This window comes from Bombina bombina, chromosome 9 (genome assembly GCF_027579735.1).
Source record: "Bombina bombina isolate aBomBom1 chromosome 9, aBomBom1.pri, whole genome shotgun sequence".
Taxonomy (NCBI): Eukaryota; Metazoa; Chordata; class Amphibia; order Anura; family Bombinatoridae; genus Bombina; species Bombina bombina.
In genome coordinates this window covers 19977142-20000683 of record NC_069507.1, presented here as the reverse complement: position 1 = coordinate 20000683, position 23542 = coordinate 19977142, and the positions used below count along the sequence as shown (strand labels likewise).

The 23542-nt window shown below is 38.9% G+C and overlaps 1 protein-coding gene across 1 annotated transcript in view; it reads left to right on the top strand.

The window, feature by feature from the left end:
• The window catches only part of LRRC20 (leucine rich repeat containing 20), a 1047913-nt gene that overhangs the window by 430873 nt on the left and 593498 nt on the right, over nucleotides 1-23542 (top strand). The window lies entirely within an intron of this gene.

The following is a 23542-nucleotide window of genomic DNA, read 5'->3' as shown; positions in this document are numbered from 1 at the left end:
ATACATATCTGTGTGCGGTATCACTTCCTTGTGTCAGTAAATCAGTATATACATATCTGTGTGCGGTATCACTTCCTTGTGCCAGTAAATCAGTATATACATATCTGTGTGCGGTATCACTTCCTTGTGCCAGTAAATCAGTATATACATATCTGTGTGCGGTATCACTTCCTTGTGCCAGTAAATCAGTATATACATATCTGTGTGCGGTATCACTTCCTTGTGTCAGTAAATCAGTATATACATATCTGTATGCGGTATTACTTCCTTGTGCCAGTAAATCAGTATATACATATCTGTATGCGGTATAACTTCCTTGTGCCAGTAAATCAGTATATACATATCTGTGTGCGGTATCACTTCCTTGTGCCAGTAAATCAGTATATACATATCTGTGTGCGGTATCACTTCCTTGTGCCAGTAAATCAGTATATACATATCTGTGTGCGGTATTACTTCCTTGTGCCAGTAAATCAGTATATACATATCTGTGTGCGGTATCACTTCCTTGTGCCAGTAAATCAGTATATACATATCTGTGTGCGGTATCACTTCCTTGTGTCAGTAAATCAGTATATACATATCTGTGTGCGGTATCACTTCCTTGTGCCAGTAAATCAGTATATACATATCTGTGTGCGGTATCACTTCCTTGTGCCAGTAAATCAGTATATACATATCTGTGTGCGGTATACTTCCTTGTGCCAGTAAATCAGTATATACATATCTGTGTGCGGTATCACTTCCTTGTGTCAGTAAATCAGTATATACATATCTGTGTGCGGTATCACTTCCTTGTGCCAGTAAATCAGTATATACATATCTGTGTGCGGTATCACTTCCTTGTGCCAGTAAATCAGTATATACATATCTGTGTGCGGTATTACTTCCTTGTGCCAGTAAATCAGTATATACATATCTGTGTGCGGTATTACTTCCTTGTGTCAGTAAATCAGTATATACATATCTGTGTGCGGTATCACTTCCTTGTGGCAGTAAATCAGTATATACATATCTGTGTGCGGTATCACTTCCTTGTGCCAGTAAATCAGTATATACATATCTGTGTGCGGTATCACTTCCTTGTGCCAGTAAATCAGTATATACATATCTGTGTGCGGTATCACTTCCTTGTGCCAGTAAATCAGTATATACATATCTGTGTGCGGTTATCACTTCCTTGTGCCAGTAAATCAGTATATACATATCTGTGTGCGGTATCACTTCCTTGTGCCAGTAAATCAGTATATACATATCTGTGTGCGGCATTACTTCCTTGTGTCAGTAAATCAGTATATACATATCTGTGTGCGGTATTACTTCCTTGTGCCAGTAAATCAGTATATACATATCTGTGTGCGGTATTACTTCCTTGTGCCAGTAAATCAATATATACATATCTGTGTGCGGTATCACTTCCTTGTGCCAGTAAATCAGTATATACATATCTGTGTGCGGTATCACTTCCTTGTGCCAGTAAATCAGTATATACATATCTGTGTGCGGCATTACTTCCTTGTGTCAGTAAATCAGTATATACATATCTGTGTGCGGTATCACTTCCTTGTGTCAGTAAATCAGTATATACATATCTGTGTGCGGTATCACTTCCTTGTGCCAGTAAATCAGTATATACATATCTGTGTGCGGCATTACTTCCTTGTGCCAGTAAATCAGTATATACATATCTGTGTGCGGTATCACTTCCTTGTGCCAGTAAATCAGTATATTACATATCTGTGTGCGGTATCACTTCCTTGTGCCAGTAAATCAGTATATACATATCTGTGTGCGGTATCTACTTCCTTGTGCTAGTAAATCAGTATATACATATCTGTGTGCGGTATCACTTCCTTGTGCCAGTAAATCAGTATATACATATCTGTGTGCGGTATCACTTCCTTGTGCCAGTAAATCAGTATATACATATCTGTGTGCGGTATCACTTCCTTGTGCCAGTAAATCAGTATATACATATCTGTGTGCGGTATTCACTTCCTTGTGCCAGTAAATCAGTATATACATATCTGTGTGCGGTATCACTTCCTTGTGTCAGTAAATCAGTATATACATATCTGTGTGCGGCATTACTTCCTTGTGCCAGTAAATCAGTATATACATATCTGTGTGCGGTATCACTTCCTTGTGCCAGTAAATCAGTATATACATATCTGTGTGCGGTATCACTTCCTTGTGCCAGTAAATCAGTATATACATATCTGTGTGCGGTATCACTTCCTTGTGCCAGTAAATCAGTATATACATATCTGTGTGCGGCATTACTTCCTTGTGTCAGTAAATCAGTATATACATATCTGTGTGCGGTATTACTTCCTTGTGCCAGTAAATCAGTATATACATATCTGTATGCGGCATTACTTCCTTGTGCCAGTAAATCAGTATATACATATCTGTGTGCGGTATCACTTCCTTGCGTCAGTAAATCAGTATATACATATCTGTGTGCGGTATCACTTCCTTGTGTCAGTAAATCAGTATATACATATCTGTGTGCGGTATTACTTCCTTGTGTCAGTAAATCAGTATATACATATCTGTGTGCGGCATTACTTCCTTGTGCCAGTAAATCAGTATATACATATCTGTGTGCGGTATCACTTCCTTGTGTCAGTAAATCAGTATATACATATCTGTGTGCGGTATTACTTCCTTGTGTCAGTAAATCAGTATATACATATCTGTGTGCGGTATTACTTCCTTGTGTCAGTAAATCAGTATATACATATCTGTGTGCGGTATCACTTCCTTGTGCCAGTAAATCAGTATATACATATCTGTGTGCGGTGTCACTTCCTTGTGTCAGTAAATCAGTATATACATATCTGTGTGCGGTATTACTTCCTTGTGCCAGTAAATCAGTATATACATATCTGTGTGCGGTATCACTTCCTTGTGTCAGTAAATCAGTATATACATATCTGTGTGCGGCATCTACTTCCTTGTGCCAGTAAAATCAGTAATACATATCTGTGTGCGGTATCACTTCCTTGTGCCAGTAAATCAGTATATACATATCTGTGTGCGGTATAACTTCCTTGTGCCAGTAAATCAGTATATACATATCTGTGTGCGGTATTACTTCCTTGTGCCAGTAAATCAGTATATACATATCTGTGTGCGGTATCACTTCCTTGTGTCAGTAAATCAGTATATACATATCTGTGTGCGGCATCACTTCCTTGTGCCAGTAAATCAGTATATACATATCTGTGTGCGGTATCACTTCCTTGTGCCAGTAAATCAGTATATACATATCTGTGTGCGGTATTCACTTCCTTGTGCCAGTAAATCAGTATATACATATCTGTGTGCGGTATCACTTCCTTGTGCCAGTAAATCAGTATATACATATCTGTGTGCGGTATCACTTCCTTGTGTCAGTAAATCAGTATATACATATCTGTGTGCGGTATCACTTCCTTGTGCCAGTAAATCAGTATATACATATCTGTGTGCGGTATCACTTCCTTGTGCCAGTAAATCAGTATATACATATCTGTGTGCGGTATCACTTCCTTGTGCCAGTAAATCAGTATATACATATCTGTGTGCGGTATTACTTCCTTGTGCCAGTAAATCAGTATATACATATCTGTGTGCGGCATTACTTCCTTGTGCCAGTAAATCAGTATATACATATCTGTGTGCGGCATTACTTCCTTGTGTCAGTAAATCAGTATATACATATCTGTGTGCGGTATTACTTCCTTGTGCCAGTAAATCAGTATATACATATCTGTGTGCGGCATCACTTCCTTGTGCCAGTAAATCAGTATATACATATCTGTGTGCGGTATCTCTTCCTTGTGCATTAAATCAGTATATACATATCTGTGTGCGGTATCACTTCCTTGTGCCAGTAAATCAGTATATACATATCTGTGTGCGGTATCACTTCCTTGTGCCAGTAAATCAGTATATACATATCTGTGTGCGGTATCACTTCCTTGTGCCAGTAAATCAGTATATACATATCTGTGTGCGGTATCACTTCCTTGTGCCAGTAAATCAGTATATACATATCTGTGTGCGGTATCACTTCCTTGTGCCAGTAAATCAGTATATACATATCTGTGTGCGGCATCACTTCCTTGTGCCAGTAAATCAGTATATACATATCTGTGTGCGGTATCACTTCCTTGTGCCAGTAAATCAGTATATACATATCTGTGTGCGGTATTCACTTCCTTGTGCCAGTAAATCAGTATATACATATCTGTGTGCGGTATCACTTCCTTGTGCCAGTAAATCAGTATATACATATCTGTGTGCGGTATCACTTCCTTGTGTCAGTAAATCAGTATATACATATCTGTGTGCGGTATACTTCCTTGTGCTCAGTAAATCAGTATATACATATCTGTGTGCGGCATCACTTCCTTGTGCCAGTAAATCAGTATATACATATCTGTGTGCGGTATTCACTTCCTTGTGCCAGTAAATCAGTATATACATATCTGTGTGCGGTATCACTTCCTTGTGCCAGTAAATCAGTATATACATATCTGTGTGCGGCATATTACTTCCTTGTGCCAGTAAATCAGTATATACATATCTGTGTGCGGTATCACTTCCTTGTGCCAGTAAATCAGTATATACATATCTGTGTGCGGTATTCACTTCCTTGTGCCAGTAAATCAGTATATACATATCTGTGTGCGGTATCTACTTCCTTGTGCCAGTAAATCAGTATATACATATCTGTGTGCGGTATCACTTCCTTGTGTCAGTAAATCAGTATATACATATCTGTGTGCGGTATCACTTCCTTGTGTCAGTAAATCAGTATATACATATCTGTGTGCGGTCATCAACTTCCTTGTGTCAGTAAATCAGTATATACATATCTGTGTGCGGTATAACTTCCTTGTGTCCAGTAAATCAGTATATACATATCTGTGTGCGGTATCACTTCCTTGTGCCAGTAAATCAGTATATACATATCTGTGTGCGGCATCACTTCCTGTGCCAGTAAATCAGTATATACATATCTGTGTGCGGCATTACTTCCTTGTGCCAGTAAATCAGTATATACATATCTGTGTGCTGGCATCACTTCCTTGTGCCAGTAAATCAGTATATACATATCTGTGTGCGGGATTACTTCCTTGTGTCCAGTAAATCAGTATATACATATCTGTGTGCGGCATTACTTCCTTGTGCCAGTAAATCAGTATATACATATCTGTGTGCTGGTATCACTTCCTTGTGCCAGTAAATCAGTATATACATATCTGTGTGCGGTATCACTTCCTTGTGCCAGTAAATCAGTATATACATATCTGTGTGCGGTATCACTTCCTTGTGCCAGTAAATCAGTATATACATATCTGTGTGCGGTATCACTTCCTTGTGCCAGTAAATCAGTATATACATATCTGTGTGCGGTATCACTTCCTTGTGCCAGTAAATCAGTATATACATATCTGTGTGCGGTATCACTTCCTTGTGCCAGTAAATCAGTATATACATATCTGTGTGCGGTATCACTTCCTTGTGCCAGTAAATCAGTATATACATATCTGTGTGCGGCTATCACTTCCTTGTGCCAGTAAATCAGTATATACATATCTGTGTGCGGTATCACTTCCTTGTGTCAGTAAATCAGTATATACATATCTGTGTGCGGTATCACTTCCTTGTGCTCAGTAAATCAGTATATACATATCTGTGTGCGGTATCACTTCCTTGTGTCAGTAAATCAGTATATACATATCTGTGTGCGGTATCACTTCCTTGTGTCAGTAAATCAGTATATACATATCTGTGTGCGGTATCACTTCCTTGTGCCAGTAAATCAGTATATACATATCTGTGTGCGGTATCACTTCCTTGTGCCAGTAAATCAGTATATACATATCTGTGTGCGGTATCACTTCCTTGTGCCAGTAAATCAGTATATACATATCTGTGTGCGGCATCACTTCCTTGTGCCAGTAAATCAGTATATACATATCTGTGTGCGGCATTACTTCCTTGTGTCAGTAAATCAGTATATACATATCTGTGTGCGGTATCACTTCCTTGTGCCAGTAAATCAGTATATACATATCTGTGTGCGGTATCACTTCCTTGTGCCAGTAAATCAGTATATACATATCTGTGTGCGGTATCACTTCCTTGTGCCAGTAAATCAGTATATACATATCTGTGTGCGGTATCACTTCCTTGTGCCAGTAAATCAGTATATACATATCTGTGTGCGGTATCACTTCCTTGTGCCAGTAAATCAGTATATACATATCTGTGTGCGGTATCACTTCCTTGTGCCAGTAAATCAGTATATACATATCTGTGTGCGGTATCACTTCCTTGTGCCAGTAAATCAGTATATACATATCTGTGTGCGGTATTACTTCCTTGTGCAGTAAATCAGTATATACATATCTGTGTGCGGTATCACTTCCTTGTGCCAGTAAATCAGTATATACATATCTGTGTGCGGTATCACTTCCTTGTGTCAGTAAATCAGTATATACATATCTGTGTGCGGCATCACTTCCTTGTGTCAGTAAATCAGTATATACATATCTGTGTGCGGCATTACTTCCTTGTATCAGTAAATCAGTATATACATATCTGTGTGCGGTATCACTTCCTTGTGTCAGTAAATCAGTATATACATATCTGTGTGCGGCATCACTTCCTTGTGTCAGTAAATCAGTATATACATATCTGTGTGCGGTATCACTTCCTTGTGTCAGTAAATCAGTATATACATATCTGTGTGCGGTATCACTTCCTTGTGTCAGTAAATCAGTATATACATATCTGTGTGCGGTATCACTTCCTTGTGCCAGTAAATCAGTATATACATATCTGTGTGCGGTATCACTTCCTTGTGTCAGTAAATCAGTATATACATATCTGTGTGCGGTATCACTTCCTTGTGCCAGTAAATCAGTATATACATATCTGTGTGCGGCATTACTTCCTTGTGCCAGTAAATCAGTATATACATATCTGTGTGCGGCATTACTTCCTTGTGCCAGTAAATCAGTATATACATATCTGTGTGCGGCATTACTTCCTTGTGCCAGTAAATCAGTATATACATATCTGTGTGCGGCATTACTTCCTTGTGCCAGTAAATCAGTATATACATATCTGTGTGCGGTATCACTTCCTTGTGTCAGTAAATCAGTATATACATATCTGTGTGCGGTATCACTTCCTTGTGCCAGTAAATCAGTATATACATATCTGTGTGCGGTATTACTTCCTTGTGCCAGTAAATCAGTATATACATATCTGTGTGCGGTATCACTTCCTTGTGCCAGTAAATCAGTATATACATATCTGTGTGCGGCATTACTTCCTTGTGCCAGTAAATCAGTATATACATATCTGTGTGCGGTATCACTTCCTTGTGTCAGTAAATCAGTATATACATATCTGTGTGCGGCATTACTTCCTTGTGTCAGTAAATCAGTATATACATATCTGTGTGCGGCATCACTTCCTTGTGCCAGTAAATCAGTATATACATATCTGTATGCGGTATTACTTCCTTGTGCCAGTAAATCAGTATATACATATCTGTGTGCGGTATCACTTCCTTGTGTCAGTAAATCAGTATATACATATCTGTGTGCGGCATTACTTCCTTGTGTCAGTAAATCAGTATATACATATCTGTGTGCGGCATCACTTCCTTGTGCCAGTAAATCAGTATATACATATCTGTGTGCGGTATCACTTCCTTGTGTCAGTAAATCAGTATATACATATCTGTGTGCGGTATCACTTCCTTGTGTCAGTAAATCAGTATATACATATCTGTGTGCGGCATTACTTCCTTGTGTCAGTAAATCAGTATATACATATCTGTGTGCGGCTATCACTTCCTTGTGCCAGTAAATCAGTATATACATATCTGTGTGCGGTATCACTTCCTTGTGCCAGTAAATCAGTATATACATATCTGTGTGCGGTATCACTTCCTTGTGTCAGTAAATCAGTATATACATATCTGTATGCGGTATTACTTCCTTGTGCCAGTAAATCAGTATATACATATCTGTGTGCGGTATCACTTCCTTGTGTCAGTAAATCAGTATATACATATCTGTGTGCGGCATTACTTCCTTGTGTCAGTAAATCAGTATATACATATCTGTGTGCGCATTACTTCCTTGTGTCCAGTAAATCAGTATATACATATCTGTGTGCGGTATCACTTCCTTGTGCCAGTAAATCAGTATATACATATCTGTGTGCGGTATCACTTCCTTGTGTCAGTAAATCAGTATATACATATCTGTGTGCGGTATCACTTCCTTGTGCCAGTAAATCAGTATATACATATCTGTGTGCGGCATTACTTCCTTGTGCCAGTAAATCAGTATATACATATCTGTGTGCGGTATTACTTCCTTGTGCCAGTAAATCAGTATATACATATCTGTGTGCGGCATCACTTCCTTGTGCCAGTAAATCAGTATATACATATCTGTGTGCGGCATTACTTCCTTGTGTCAGTAAATCAGTATATACATATCTGTGTGCGGTATCACTTCCTTGTGCCAGTAAATCAGTATATACATATCTGTGTGCGGTATCACTTCCTTGTGTCAGTAAATCAGTATATACATATCTGTGTGCGGCATTACTTCCTTGTGTCAGTAAATCAGTATATACATATCTGTGTGCGGTATCACTTCCTTGTGTCAGTAAATCAGTATATACATAGGCTTACCATAATTTTTAGAGGTGAAACTGGGACCACCTGGTGCGGTGCCAGTGGGGGTGTGGTCAGGAGCGTGGTCAAGGGTGTGTGGCAATTACTGGTCCTTTTAAAGTAGTAGCTTTTATGTGTGTAATGTTTTGTGGATCCTCTACCCTTCCTCAGTCAAACAAGTGAATCACACAGTTTAAATAGACCATAACACCACCCCCTAGTTAAAAAGGCACCATTATGTTGTCATGGCAAATAAATCATTAATCTAAATCTCAGTTTCTAAATAATGCCAAACATCAAGCATAATTATCACTTTCATAATTATCAATTTCACAATGTAATATCTGCAGAGTAATATGTGTTTTATGTGTCTAATTAAGGAACAGAGCCAAATACTGGTAAGGCATAAATACAATATTGAATGACAGTAAAAAAGAAACATGTACCTGCTAAAGCTGTTTAAGAGGCTACTCTATACCATAATGCAGGAAGATTATAGCCAAAATGCTATCCTGCATGAAGTAAAGCAAGATCCAGGCCAAAAATCCTTCCTGTCTGTGCTTCCTAGTCAGACCCATATGATTCCCCTAAAGGTGTATTACCAGCAATGTCACCAGGGATGGGGGGGTGTTAAATTCTTAGAAAAATAAACCAAGTAGTACTACAAAATTAAAAAAAAACCTATGCTGCTCACTCAGCCTGTATTACTGAATGTAAACTTTGAAGGAAGCAGGGCTGTATGTAACAAAGTACCAGCATCCAAATATGCTGGAGAGCCACAGTCAAGTCATTTTGAATAATGTGTCTGGGAAACCCGGACACATGATTTGAAACCTGGAGGTGGCAACCCTACTGGGACAGAATGAACAACTGGGTGGGACACTGGGACAGCGCATCCAAACCGGGACAATCCCAGTAAAAGTGGGACTTCTGGTAAGCCTATATATACATATCTGTGTGCGGTATCACTTCCTTGTGCCAGTAAATCAGTATATACATATCTGTGTGCGGCATTACTTCCTTGTGCCAGTAAATCAGTATATACATATCTGTGTGCGGCATTACTTCCTTGTGCCAGTAAATCAGTATATACTGAGATCTTTACAAATTATCTGACTACAAGAAAACAAAGTTGCTACATTTAAATAAGTTTAGGCTTTTTATTTTCTATGATCAGACCTAACCCTCATGTCCAACAAACTAAACACAAATTTGCTTTGTCCCTGATCTATCACTTGACTGGAACTGAGAAATGCTGGGTCCTTTTGTTTGTAAAATGTTCTTCCTATTAAAGGGACAGTCTACACCAGAATGGTTATTGTTTTAAAAGATAGATAATCCCTTTATTACCCATTCCCTAAATTTTCATAACCAACACTGTTATATTAATACACTTTTTATCTCTTTGATTCCCTTTTATCTAAGCCTCTGCAGACTGCCCCCTTATTTCAGTTCTTTTGACAGACTTGCATTTTAGCCAATCAGTGCTGACTCCTAGGTAACTTCACGGGCATGAGCACAATGTTATCTATATGACACACATGAACTAACACCCTCTAGTGGTAAAAAACTGTCAAAATGCATTCATATAAGATGCTGCCTTCAAGGGCTACAAAATTAGCATATGAACCTCCTAGGTTTAGCTTTCAACTAAGAGTACCAAAAGAACAAAGCAAAATTGGTGATAAAAGTAAATTGGAAAGTTGTTTTAAAATTACATTTCCTATCTGAATCATAAGTTTATTTTGAACTAGACTGTCCTTTTAATGTATTTCCAAAGGTCCATTATATCTGAAGGAAAGTATTTAATTGTATACAAATAGCTTCTTTACCTTTATTGTTTCTTTTTAAATAGATGTTTTGCCTGTTAAGCCGCCACCTATACTGAAATTTTAATACTGTAGTATTGGGTAAGTAAATAGGAGCCAGCAGAAGAAATCACACTCCCAGTGGGAGAGATAAGTACTGAAATGTTATTAGTTCTCTAGCTAGGTACTGTTTTTTGTATACAGACAGAGATAAGATCTGGAAGCCTGTATGTGTATACAAAGTGATAAGAGAAGGCATCTCTCCCTATAGGCTCAGCCCAACTGCTTTTTCATATACAAAAATGACCCGAAGGATCAGTTTCCTTTCATTCCTTTTATACTCTGCAGTTGGTATTTTACAGTACTTCCCTTTAAACCTGGGGTTATGCACACAGCACATTTCTTCTCTTGTTTTGCAATCTACAAACTAGTAGACAAATCTAGTTTATTTTCCAGTATCTGTCCCCAAACATATAGGGCCCAATCCGATATGCAGCGTCGCCCGCTGGTTTGGTATCACATATACGGCATAACCTAGAAGTTACGCTTGTATATTTCTGCCTTCGGCCGTAGTTTTTTGGCCCAAAGACAGGTATACCAAACCCGCGCAGTTTGGTATCCAATATACAGCGTAAGGACTTACGTGGCGAAAATGGAGAAATCTTACTCCATTTTCACCTCGCCGCAAATTGCAGGCGTAGTAAGCCTTACGCTGAGTATTGGAGCCCCGTAACTCCCTAAACTACCTGCAAAATAAAACCTAACACCTAACGCATGCGCAATGTCTATCTACCTGTCAACCGCAATCCCCCGCCGCAATCTCTAATAAAGTGTTTAACCCCTAAACCGCCGCTCCCGGACCCCGCCGTCACCTACATTAAATGTCTAACGCCCTAATGTGATCCCCCTACACCGCTGCACACCTACATTAAAATTATTAACCCCTAATGTAATCCCCCTACACCGCCGCCACCTCTATTAAAATTATTACCCCCTAATGTGAGCCCCCAACCCCGCCGCCACCTATTTTAACTACATTACCCCCTAATCTAATCCCCCTACCCCGCCGTCACCTATATTAAAATGATTAACCCCTAATCTAATCCCCCTACCCCGCCGCCACCTATTTTAAAATGATTAACCCCTAATCTAATCCCCCTACCCCGCTGCCACCTATAATAAATGTATTACCCCCTAAAATACTAAAATGTCCCTACCCTAAACTAAATTACAAATAGCCCTGAAAAGGGCCTTTTGCGGGAAATTGCCCCAAAGTAACCAGCTCTATTACCAGCCCTTAAAAGGGCCTTTTGCGGGGCATTGTCCCAAAGTAATCAGCTCTTTTACCTGTAATCTGACCCCCCTACACCGCCGCCACCTATATTAAATATATTAACCCCTAATCTAATCCCCCTACACCGCCGCCACCTATATTAAATATATTAACCCCTAATCTGACCCCCCTACACCGCCGCCACCTATATTAACCCTAATTATATTAGGGTTAATATAGTTATTATATTATATATATTAACTATATTAACCCTAACACCCCTAACTTAATTATTATTGCAATAAATCTATAATATCTAAATAATATTAATCTTATTAACTAAAATATTCCTATTTAAAACTAAATACTTACCTATAAAATAAACCCTAAGATAGCTACAATATAACTATTAATTACATTGTAGCTATTTTAGGGTTTATATTTATTTTACAGGTAACTTGGTATTTATTTTAACTAGGTACAATAGCTATTAAATAGTTAATAACTATTTAATAGCTACCTAGTTAAAATAATTACCAATTTACCTGTAAAATAAATCCTAACCTAAGTTACAAATACACCTACACTATCAATAAATTAAATAAACTACAATTATCTAAACTAAAATATAATTAAATACACTAAACTAAATTACAAAAAACAAACACTAAATTACAAAAAATAAAAAAAGATTACAAGAATTTTAAGCTAATTACACCTAATCTAAGCCCCCTAATAAAATAACAAAGCCCCCCAAAATAAAAAATGTCCCTACCCTAAACTAAATTACAAAAAGTAATCAGCTCTATTACCAGCCCTTAAAAGGGCCTTTCTTTCATGTAATTAGCAAGAGTCCATGAGCTAGTGACGTATGGGATATACATTCCTACCAGGAGGGGCAAAGTTTCCCAAACCTCAAAATGCCTATAAATCCACCCCTCACCACACCCACAATTCAGTTTTACAAACTTTGCCTCCGATGGAGGTGGTGAAGTAAGTTTGTGCTAGATTCTACGTTGATATGCGCTCCGCAGCAAGTTGGAGCCCGGTTTTCCTCTCAGCGTGCAGTGGATGTCAGAGGGATGTGAGGAGAGTATTGCCTATTTGAATGCAGTGATCTCCTTCTAAGGGGTCTATTTCATAGGTTCTCTGTTATCGGTCGTAGAGATTCATCTCTTACCTCCCTTTTCAGATCGACGATATACTCTTATATATACCATTACCTCTGCTGATTCTCGTTTCAGTACTGGTTTGGCTATCTGCTATATGTAGATGAGTGTCCTGGGGTAAGTAAGTCTTATTTTCTGTGACACTCCAAGCTATGGTTGGGCACTTTATTTATAAAGTTCTAAATATATGTATTCAAACATTTATTTGCCTTGACTCAGAATGTTCAACTTTCCTTATTTTCAAACAGTCAGTTTCATATTTGGGATAATGCATTTTAATTTAACATTTTTCTTACCTTAAAATTTGACTTTTTCCCTGTGGGCTGTTAGGCTCGCGGTGGCTGAAAATGCTTCATTTTATTGCGTCATTCTTGGCGCAGACTTTTTTGGCGCAAAAATTCTATTTCCGTTTCCGGCGTCATACGTGTCGCCAGAAGTTGCGTCATTTTTTGATGTTATTTTGCGCCAAAAATGTCGGCGTTCCGGATGTGGCGTCATTTTTGGCGCCAAAAAGCATTTAGGCGCCAAATAATGTGGGCGTCTTATTTGGCGCGAAAAAATATGGGCGTCACTTTTGTCTCCACATTATTTAAGTCTCATTTTTTATTGCTTCTGGTTGCTAGAAGCTTGTTCTTTGGCATTTTTTCCCATTCCTGAAACTGTCATTTAAGGAATTTGATCAATTTTGCTTTATATATATGTTGTTTTTTCTCTTACATATTGCAAGATGTCTCACGTTGCATCTGAGTCAGAAGATACTACAGGAAAATCGCTGTCAAGTGCTGAATCTACCAAAGCTAAGTGTATCTGCTGTAAACTTTTGGTAGCTATTCCTCCAGCTGTTGTTTGTATTGATTGTCATGACAAACTTGTTAAAGCAGATAATATTTCCTTTAGTAAAGTACCATTGCCTGTTGCAGTTCCTTCAACATCTAAGGTGCAGAATGTTCCTGATAATATAAGAGATTTTGTTTCAGAATCCATAAAGAAGGCTATGTCTGTTATTTCTCCTTCTAGTAAACGTAAAAAATCTTTTAAAACTTCTCTCCCTACAGATGAATTTTTAACTGAACATCATCATTCTGATTCTGATGATTCCTCTGGTTCAGAGGATTCTGTCTCAGAGGTTGATGCTGATAAATCTTCATATTTATTTAAAATGGAATTTATTCGTTCTTTACTTAAAGAAGTACTAATTGCTTTAGAAATAGAGGATTCTGGTCCTCTTGATACTAATTCTAAACGTTTAGATAAGGTATTTAAAGCTCCTGTGGTTATTCCAGAAGTTTTTCCTGTTCCTAATGCTATTTCTGCAGTAATTTCCAAAGAATGGGATAATTTGGGTAATTCATTTACTCCTTCTAAACGTTTTAAGCAATTATATCCTGTGCCGTCTGACAGATTAGAATTTTGGGACAAGATCCCTAAAGTTGATGGGGCTATTTCTACCCTTGCTAAACGTACTACTATTCCTACGTCAGATGGTACTTCGTTTAAGGATCCTCTAGATAGGAAAATTGAGTCCTTTCTAAGAAAAGCTTATCTGTGTTCAGGTAATCTTCTTAGACCTGCTATATCTTTGGCTGATGTTGCTGCAGCTTCAACTTTTTGGTTGGAAACTTTAGCGCAACAAGTAACACATTGTGATTCTCATGATATTATTCTTCTTCTTCAGCATGCTAATAATTTTATCTGTGATGCCATTTTTGATATTATCAGAGTTGATGTCAGGTTTATGTCTCTAGCTATTTTAGCTAGAAGAGCTTTATGGCTTAAAACTTGGAATGCTGATATGGCTTCTAAATCAACTTTACTTTCCATTTCTTTCCAGGGTAACAAATTATTTGGTTCTCAGTTGGATTCCATTATTTCAACTGTTACTGGTGGGAAAGGAACTTTTTTACCACAGGATAAAAAATCTAAAGGTAAAAACAGGGCTAATAATCGTTTTCGTTCCTTTCGTTTCAACAAAGAACAAAAGCCTGATCCTTCATCCTCAGGAGCAGTTTCAGTTTGGAGACCATCTCCAGTCTGGAATAAATCCAAGCCAGCTAGAAAGGCAAAGCCTGCTTCTAAGTCCACATGAAGGTGCGGCCCTCATTCCAGCTCAGCTGGTAGGGGGCAGGTTACGTTTTTTCAAGGAAATTTGGATCAATTCTGTTCACAATCTTTGGATTCAGAGCATTGTTTCAGAAGGGTACAGAATTGGTTTCAAGTTGAGACCTCCTGCAAAGAGATTTTTTCTTTCCTGTGTCCCAGTAAATCCAGTAAAAGCTCAAGCATTTCTGAAATGTGTTTCAGATCTAGAGTTGACTGGAGTAATTATGCCAGTTCCAGTTCCGGAACAGGGGATGGGGTTTTATTCAAATCTCTTCATTGTACCAAAGAAGGAGAATTCTTTCAGACCAGTTCTGGATCTAAAAATATTGAATCATTATGTAAGGATACCAACGTTCAAGATGGTAACTGTAAGGACTATCTTACCTTTTGTTCAGCAAGGGAATTATATGTCCACAATAGATTTACAGGATGCATATCTGCATATTCCGATTCATCCAGATCATTATCAGTTCCTGAGATTCTCGTTTCTGGACAAGCATTACCAGTTTGTGGCTCTGCCGTTTGGCCTAGCTACAGCTCCAAGAATTTTTACAAAGGTTCTCGGTGCCCTGCTGTCTGTAATCAGAGAACAGGGTATTGTGGTATTTCCTTATTTGGACGATATCTTGGTACTTGCTCAGTCTTTACATTTAGCAGAATCTCATACGAATCGACTTGTGTTGTTTCTTCAAGATCATGGTTGGAGGATCAATTTACCAAAAAGTTCTTTGATTCCTCAGACAAGGGTAACCTTTCTGGGTTTCCAGATGGATTCAGTGTCCATGACTCTGTCTTTAACAGACAAGAGACGTCTAAAGTTGATTACAGCTTGTCGAAACCTTCAGTCACAATCATTCCCTTCGGTAGCCTTATGCATGGAAATTCTAGGTCTTATGACTGCTGCATTGGACGCGATCCCCTTTGCTCGTTTTCACATGCGACCTCTTCAGCTCTGTATGCTGAAGCAATGGTGCAAGGATTACACGAAGATATCTCAATTAATATCTTTAAAACCGATTGTTCGACACTCTCTAACATGGTGGACAGATCACCATCGTTTAATTCAGGGGGCTTCTTTTGTGCTTCCGACCTGGACTGTAATTTCAACAGATGCAAGTCTCACAGGTTGGGGAGCTGTGTGGGGATCTCTGACGGCACAAGGAGTTTGGGAATCTCAGGAGGTGAGATTACCGATCAATATTTTGGAACTCCGTGCAATTTTCAGAGCTCTTCAGTTTTGGCCTCTTCTGAAGAGAGAATCGTTCAATTTCTCCTCCTTGGAGTTTGAATTTGGTTCTGGGAGCTCTTCAAGCTCCTCCGTTTGAACCTATGCATTCATTGGACATTAAATTACTTTCTTGGAAAGTTTTGTTCCTTTTGGCTATCTCTTCTGCCAGAAGAGTTTCTGAATTATCTGCTCTTTCTTGTGAGTCTCCTTTTCTGATTTTTCATCAGGATAAGGCGGTGTTGCGAACTTCTTTTGAATTTTTACCTAAAGTTGTGAATTCCAACAACATTAGTAGAGAAATTGTGGTTCCTTCATTATGTCCTAATCCTAAGAATTCTAAGGAGAAATCGTTGCATTCTTTGGATGTTGTTAGAGCTTTGAAATATTATGTTGAAGCTACGAAAACTTTTCGTAAGACTTCTAGTCTATTTGTTATCTTTTTCGGTTCTAGAAAAGGCCAGAAAGCTTCTGCCATTTCTTTGGCATCTTGGTTGAAATCTTTAATTCATCTTGCCTATGTTGAGTCAGGTAAAACTCCGCCTCAGAGAATTACAGCTCATTCTACTAGGTCAGTTTCTACTTCCTGGGCGTTTAGGAATGAAGCTTCGGTTGACCAGATCTGCAAAGCAGCAACTTGGTCCTCTTTGCATACTTTTACTAAATTCTACCATTTTGATGTATTTTCTTCTTCTGAAGCAGTTTTTGGTAGAAAAGTACTTCAGGCAGCGGTTTCAGTTTGAATCTTCTGCTTATGTTTTTTCGTTAAACTTTATTTTGGGTGTGGATTATTTTCAGCAGGAATTGGCTGTCTTTATTTTATCCCTCCCTCTCTAGTGACTCTTGTGTGGAAAGATCCACATCTTGGGTAGTCATTATCCCATACGTCACTAGCTCATGGACTCTTGCTAATTACATGAAAGAAAACATAATTTATGTAAGAACTTACCTGATAAATTCATTTCTTTCATATTAGCAAGAGTCCATGAGGCCCGCCCTTTTTTGTGGTGGTTATGATTTTGTATAAAGCACAATTATTCCAATTCCTTATTTTATATGCTTTCGCACTTTTTTATCACCCCACTTCTTGGCTATTCGTTAAACTGAATTGTGGGTGTGGTGAGGGGTGTATTTATAGGCATTTTGAGGTTTGGGAAACTTTGCCCCTCCTGGTAGGAATGTATATCCCATACGTCACTAGCTCATGGACTCTTGCTAATATGAAAGAAATGAATTTATCAGGTAAGTTCTTACATAAATTATGTTTTTGTGGGGCATTGCCCCAAAGTAATCAGCTCTTTTACCTGTGAAAAAAAACAACAACACCCCCACATTACAACCCACCACCCACACACCCCTACTCTAAAACCCACCCTATCCCCCCTTAAAAAAAAACCTAAGTCTAACCCCCAAGTGCTCCTTACCTGTCCTGAAGACCGGCGGAGAAGGTCCTGTTCCAGGCGGAGAAGTCTTCTTCCAGGCGGTGACCTCTTCTTCTTCCAGGAACCAGCCGGCGCGGAGCGGAGGAGTTGAAGACCAATGACTGCGGAGCTGAAGACCATCCTCCCTAGAACTGAAGACTGGCGATGCAGGAACTGAAGACCGGAGCCATGAAGCGTGGAGGATCCACTTCATACGATCGCCGCCGTACACTGAATTGGAATTCAAGGTACGCGATTAAAAATGGCGTCCCTTAAATTCCTATTGGCTGATTTGAGCCTTCAAATTCAAATCAGCCAATCGGATGAGAGCTACTTTAATTCTATTGGCTGATTTGATTAGCCAATAGAATAAGAGCTACTGTAATTCTATTGGCATTAGAATAGCCAATAGAATTACAGTAGCTCTTATTCTATTGGCTATTCAAATCAACCAATAGAATTAAAGTAGCTCTCATCCGATTGGCTGATTTGAATTTGAAGGCTCAAATCAGCCAATAGGAATTCAAGGGACGCCATTTTTAATCGCGTACCTTGAATTCCGATTCAGTGTATGGCGGCGATCGTATGAAGAAGATCCTCCACGCTCCATGGCTCCGGTCTTCAGTTCCAGCATCGCCGATCTTCAGTTCCTGCATCGCCGGTCTTCAGTTCCAGGGAGGACGGTCTTCAGCTCCGCGGTCATCGGTCTTCAACTCCTCCGCTCGGCGCCGGCTTGTTCCTGGAAGAAGAAGAGGTTGCCGCCTGGAAGAAGACTTCTTCGCCTGGAACAGGACCTTCTCCGCCGGTCTTCAGGACAGGTAAGGAGCACTTGGGGGTTAGACTTATGTTTTTTTAAGGGGGGATAGGGTGGGTTTTAGAGTAGGGGTGTGTGGGTGGTGGGTTGTAATGGGGGGGTTGTTCTTTTTTTTCACAGGTAAAAGAGCTGATTACTTTGGGGCAATGCCCCACAAAAGGCCCTTTTAAGGGCTGGTAATAGAGCTGATTACTTTTTGTAATTTAGTTTAGGGTAGGGACATTTTTTTATTTTGGGGGGCTTTGTTATTTTATTAGGGGGCTTAGATTAGGTGTAATTAGCTTAAAATTCTTGTAATCTTTTTTTATTTTTTGTAATTTAGTGTTTGTTTTTTGTAATTTAGTTTAGTGTATTTAATTATATTTTAGTTTAGATAATTGTAGTTTATTTAATTTATTGATAGTGTAGGTGTATTTGTAACTTAGGTTAGGATTTATTTTACAGGTAAATTGGTAATTATTTTAACTAGGTAGCTATTAAATAGTTATTAACTATTTAATAGGTATTGTACCTAGTTAAAATAAATACCAAGTTACCTGTAAAATAAATATAAACCCTAAAATAGCTACAATGTAATTAATAGTTATATTGTAGCTATCTTAGGGTTTATTTTATAGGTAAGTATTTAGTTTTAAATAGGAATATTTTAGTTAATAAGATTAATATTATTTAGATTTATTGCAATAATAATTAAGTTAGGGGTGTTAGGGTTAGATAGGGTTAATATAGTTAATATATATAATATAATAACTATATTAATTATTAACTATATTAATAATATATATATATATAATATAATAACTATATTAACCCTAATATAATTAGTGTTAATATAGTTAATATAGGTGGCGGCGGTGTAGGGGGGTCAGATTAGGGGTTAATATATTTAATATAGGTGGCGGCGGTGTAGGGGGATTAGATTAGGGGTTAATATATTTAATATAGGTGGCGGCGGTGTAGGGGGGTCAGATTACAGGTAAAAGAGCTGATTACTTTGGGACAATGCCCCGCAAAAGGCCCTTTTAAGGGCTGGTAATAGAGCTGGTTACTTTGGGGCAATTTCCTGCAAAGGCCCTTTTCAGGGCTATTTGTAATTTAGTTTAGGGTAGGGACATTTTAGTATTTTAGGGGGTAATACATTTATTATAGGTGGCGGCGGTGTAGGGGGATTAGAGTAGGGGTTAATCATTTTAAAATAGGTGGCGGCGGGGTAGGGGGATTAGATTAGGGGTTAATCATTTTAATATAGGTGGCGGCGGGGTAGGGGGATTAGATTAGGGGGTAATGTAGTTAAAATAGGTGGCGGCGGGGTAGGGGGCTCACATTAGGGGGTAATAATTTTAAAATAGGTGGTGGCGGTGTAGGGGGATCATATTAGGGGGTTAGACATTTAATGTAGGTGGCGGCGGTGTAGGGGGATTAGATTAGGGGTTAATATATTTAATAGAGGTGGCGGCAGTGTAAGGGGATCAGATTAGGGGGTAGTACATATAATGTAGGTGGCGGCGGGGTAAGGGCTCACATTAGGGTTAGTATAGTTAAAATAGGTGGCGGCGGTGTAGGGGGATCATATTAGGGGGTAATATAGTTAATGTAGCTGGTGACGGGGTCCGGGAGCGGCGGTTTAGGGGTTAATATATTTATTGTTAGGAGTGAGAGGGGGATTGCGGATAGAGGGGTATACGTGTTGGGCTATGTTTGGGAGGCGTGTTAGACAGTTACGGGAGATTTAATATTTTAGTCAGTTTTTTTTTATGCGGCGGCAGTTTCTAAAGTGCCGTAAGTCACTGGCGAATGCAGAAATTTGTACTTACGCAAATTTCTGGACATCGCTTGTTTGTCAGACTTACGGCACTTTAGCATCTGACGGCGCCGTATATGAGATAGCTCGAGTTGCGAGCTAAAACTACAGGCGGCGCAGGTTTCCACGCTTGCACCAAAACCTGCGCCGTATATCAGATTGCGCCCATAACATTTAATGCAATTTCCTACACAAGCAAGGTAAAGTCAGGGAAGTCAGGTAAAGCGACATAGCGTCTGATAATCACAGACCGGTAACATAATATCTGCTGTGTTTAGCAGCCATAAGGACGAGCTGAGATGCTCTGATCTAAGCGTATTTAATGCACAGGATATCGTTAGATCTCACGTTCCTGGGCTCCTGCCGCTTTGCTTTAGAGTTTTCTGTAGCGTATTGTTCCTGAATGTTCTGTAGTGGGACGTTAGCGGATAATGGTCACTCGATAAGGGCAGTAATGATCCTGTGCACGAGCTCTGCTACCAGCATCATATTCCTCAGTTCTTGTTCATCATCCGACATTTATCTCTAGTCCGTGCAAGAATTACATTAAAGGGACATGTTAGTACATTTATCTCTAGTCCGTGCAAGAATTACATTAAAGGGACATGTTAGTACATTTTCCTCTAGTCCGTGCAAGAATTACATTAAAGGGACATGTTAGTACATTTTCCTCTAGTCCGTGCAAGAATTACATTAAAGGGACATGTTAGTACATTTACCTCTAGTCCGTGCAAGAATTACATTAAAGGGACATGTTAGTACATTTATCTCTAGTCCGTGCAAGAATTACATTAAAGGGACATGTTAGTACATTTATCTCTAGTCTGTGCAAGAATTACATTAAAGGGACATGTTAGTACATTTTCCTCTAGTCCGTGCAAGAATTACATTAAAGGGACATGTTAGTACATTTTCCTCTAGTCAGTGCAAGAATTACATTAAAGGGACATGTTAGTACATTTTCCTCTAGTCCGTGCAAGAATTACATTAAAGGGACATGTTAGTACATTTTCCTCTAGTCCGTGCAAGAATTACATTAAAGGGACATGTTAGTACATTTTCCTCTAGTCTGTGCAAGAATTACATTAAAGGGACATGTTAGTACATTTACCTCTAGTCTGTGCAAGAATTACATTAAAGGGACATGTTAGTACATTTATCTCTAGTCTGTGCAAGAATTACATTAAAGGGACATGTTAGTACATTTTCCTCTAGTCTGTGCAAGAATTACATTAAAGGGACATGTTAGTACATTTTCCTCTAGTCTGTGCAAGAATTACATTAAAGGGACATGTTAGTACATTTTCCTCTAGTCTGTGCAAGAATTACATTAAAGGGACATGTTAGTACATTTATCTCTAGTCCGTGCAAGAATTACATTAAAGGGACATGTTAGTACATTTTCCTCTAGTCCGTGCAAGAATTACATTAAAGGGACATGTTAGTACATTTATCTCTAGTCTGTGCAAGAATTACATTAAAGGGACATGTTAGTACATTTTCCTCTAGTCTGTGCAAGAATTACATTAAAGGGACATGTTAGTACATTTTCCTCTAGTCTGTGCAAGAATTACATTAAAGGGACATGTTAGTACATTTTCCTCTAGTCCGTGCAAGAATTACATTAAAGGGACATGTTAGTACATTTTCCTCTAGTCTGTGCAAGAATTACATTAAAGGGACATGTTAGTACATTTTCCTCTAGTCTGTGCAAGAATTACATTAAAGGGACATGTTAGTACATTTATCTCTAGTCTGTGCAAGAATTACATTAAAGGGACATGTTAGTACATTTTCCTCTAGTCTGTGCAAGAATTACCTTAAAGGGACATGTTAGTACATTTTCTGTGTTATCCCTTATATGGCTGCATACTGAGGTAGGCTCAGGAGTGTACCCATGTCTTGAGTGTTACATGTATAATTTTATTCCAAACATTGTTGCAAGCATATAGTGTTCAACCTAACTCAGTATGCTCTTATGGAAAAGAGCTAAGTTTACAACAAAGCAGACCAATAGAAAGAATTACATTTGATAACAGAAGTAAGATTATTTTTTTCTTTAAGTTGCAAGTTGTATCTACATCATGAAATATTCATTTTGAGTTTCATGTCCCTTTAAAGCAGGGGCCAGCAACCTTGACGCCCCAGATGTTTTGGACTTACATTTCCCATGATGCTCAGACAGCCTAAAGAGTATCTCAGCATCATGGGAAGGTTGCTGACCCCTGCTTTAAAGCTTTTATTTCTCTTTCTTAACCCCTTTGCAGCAGTGGCCAAACCCTTTCCATCAGCCATCTCAGGGGCTTCCAGGGCTGTAGGTGCTCGGATCTTACTGACAAAGGCAAGCGTATGCTATTTCTGCTACCTTACTCCCAGTAGCGTGCTCGCTCCTACTACCCTGATAGCCCTTGTGACTGCTGACGTTCAGGTCATCGCCGCAGGTGACTGTACTAAAGTATACTGCCCTTGTGCATGTATGTTCTTACTTCTGAGTAGTTTCTTTATCAACTCTTCTGCTGTTCTACTGAGGCACATCCGGTCTCACCTCTAGTAAAGTGTCACACAAGGGTAGAATTTCTCATTCTGCTAACACATGCAGCGTTTTCCCTTTGTGATAGAAGCTTTTTAGATCTTTTATTTCATTATATTTCCAGGTCTTAAAGCACATTTAATTCATTTAATATACAAACAAATAATGCTCAATGTTGTATAATGTGTTGGGAATTATTAATAATAATAATAATTGGTATTCATAATAAAATCCCCCTTTGTTCCTACGGTCTTCTTCATATTCTGTTAGTTAAATACAAACTGCTCCTGCGCTCACCGCAACCGAACCTTCCCCTGTACCTTTCAAGGTTATTTAGGACTTGGATAGAGGCCTTAATAAGCGCTGTACACCAGCAAGCATAGAGGCCTTAATAAGCGCTGTACACCAGCAAGCATAGAGGCCTTAATAAGCGCTGTACACCAGCAAGCATAGAGGCCTTAATAAGCGCTGTACACCAGCAAGCATAGAGGCCTTAATAAGCGCTGTACACCAGCAAGCATAGAGGCCTTAATAAGCGCTGTACACCAGCAAGCATAGAGGCCTTAATAAGCGCTGTACACCAGCAAGCATAGAGGCCTTAATAAGCGCTGTACACCAGCAAGCATAGAGGCCTTAATAAGCGCTGTACACCAGCAAGCATAGAGGCCTTAATAAGCGCTGTACACCAGCAAGCATAGAG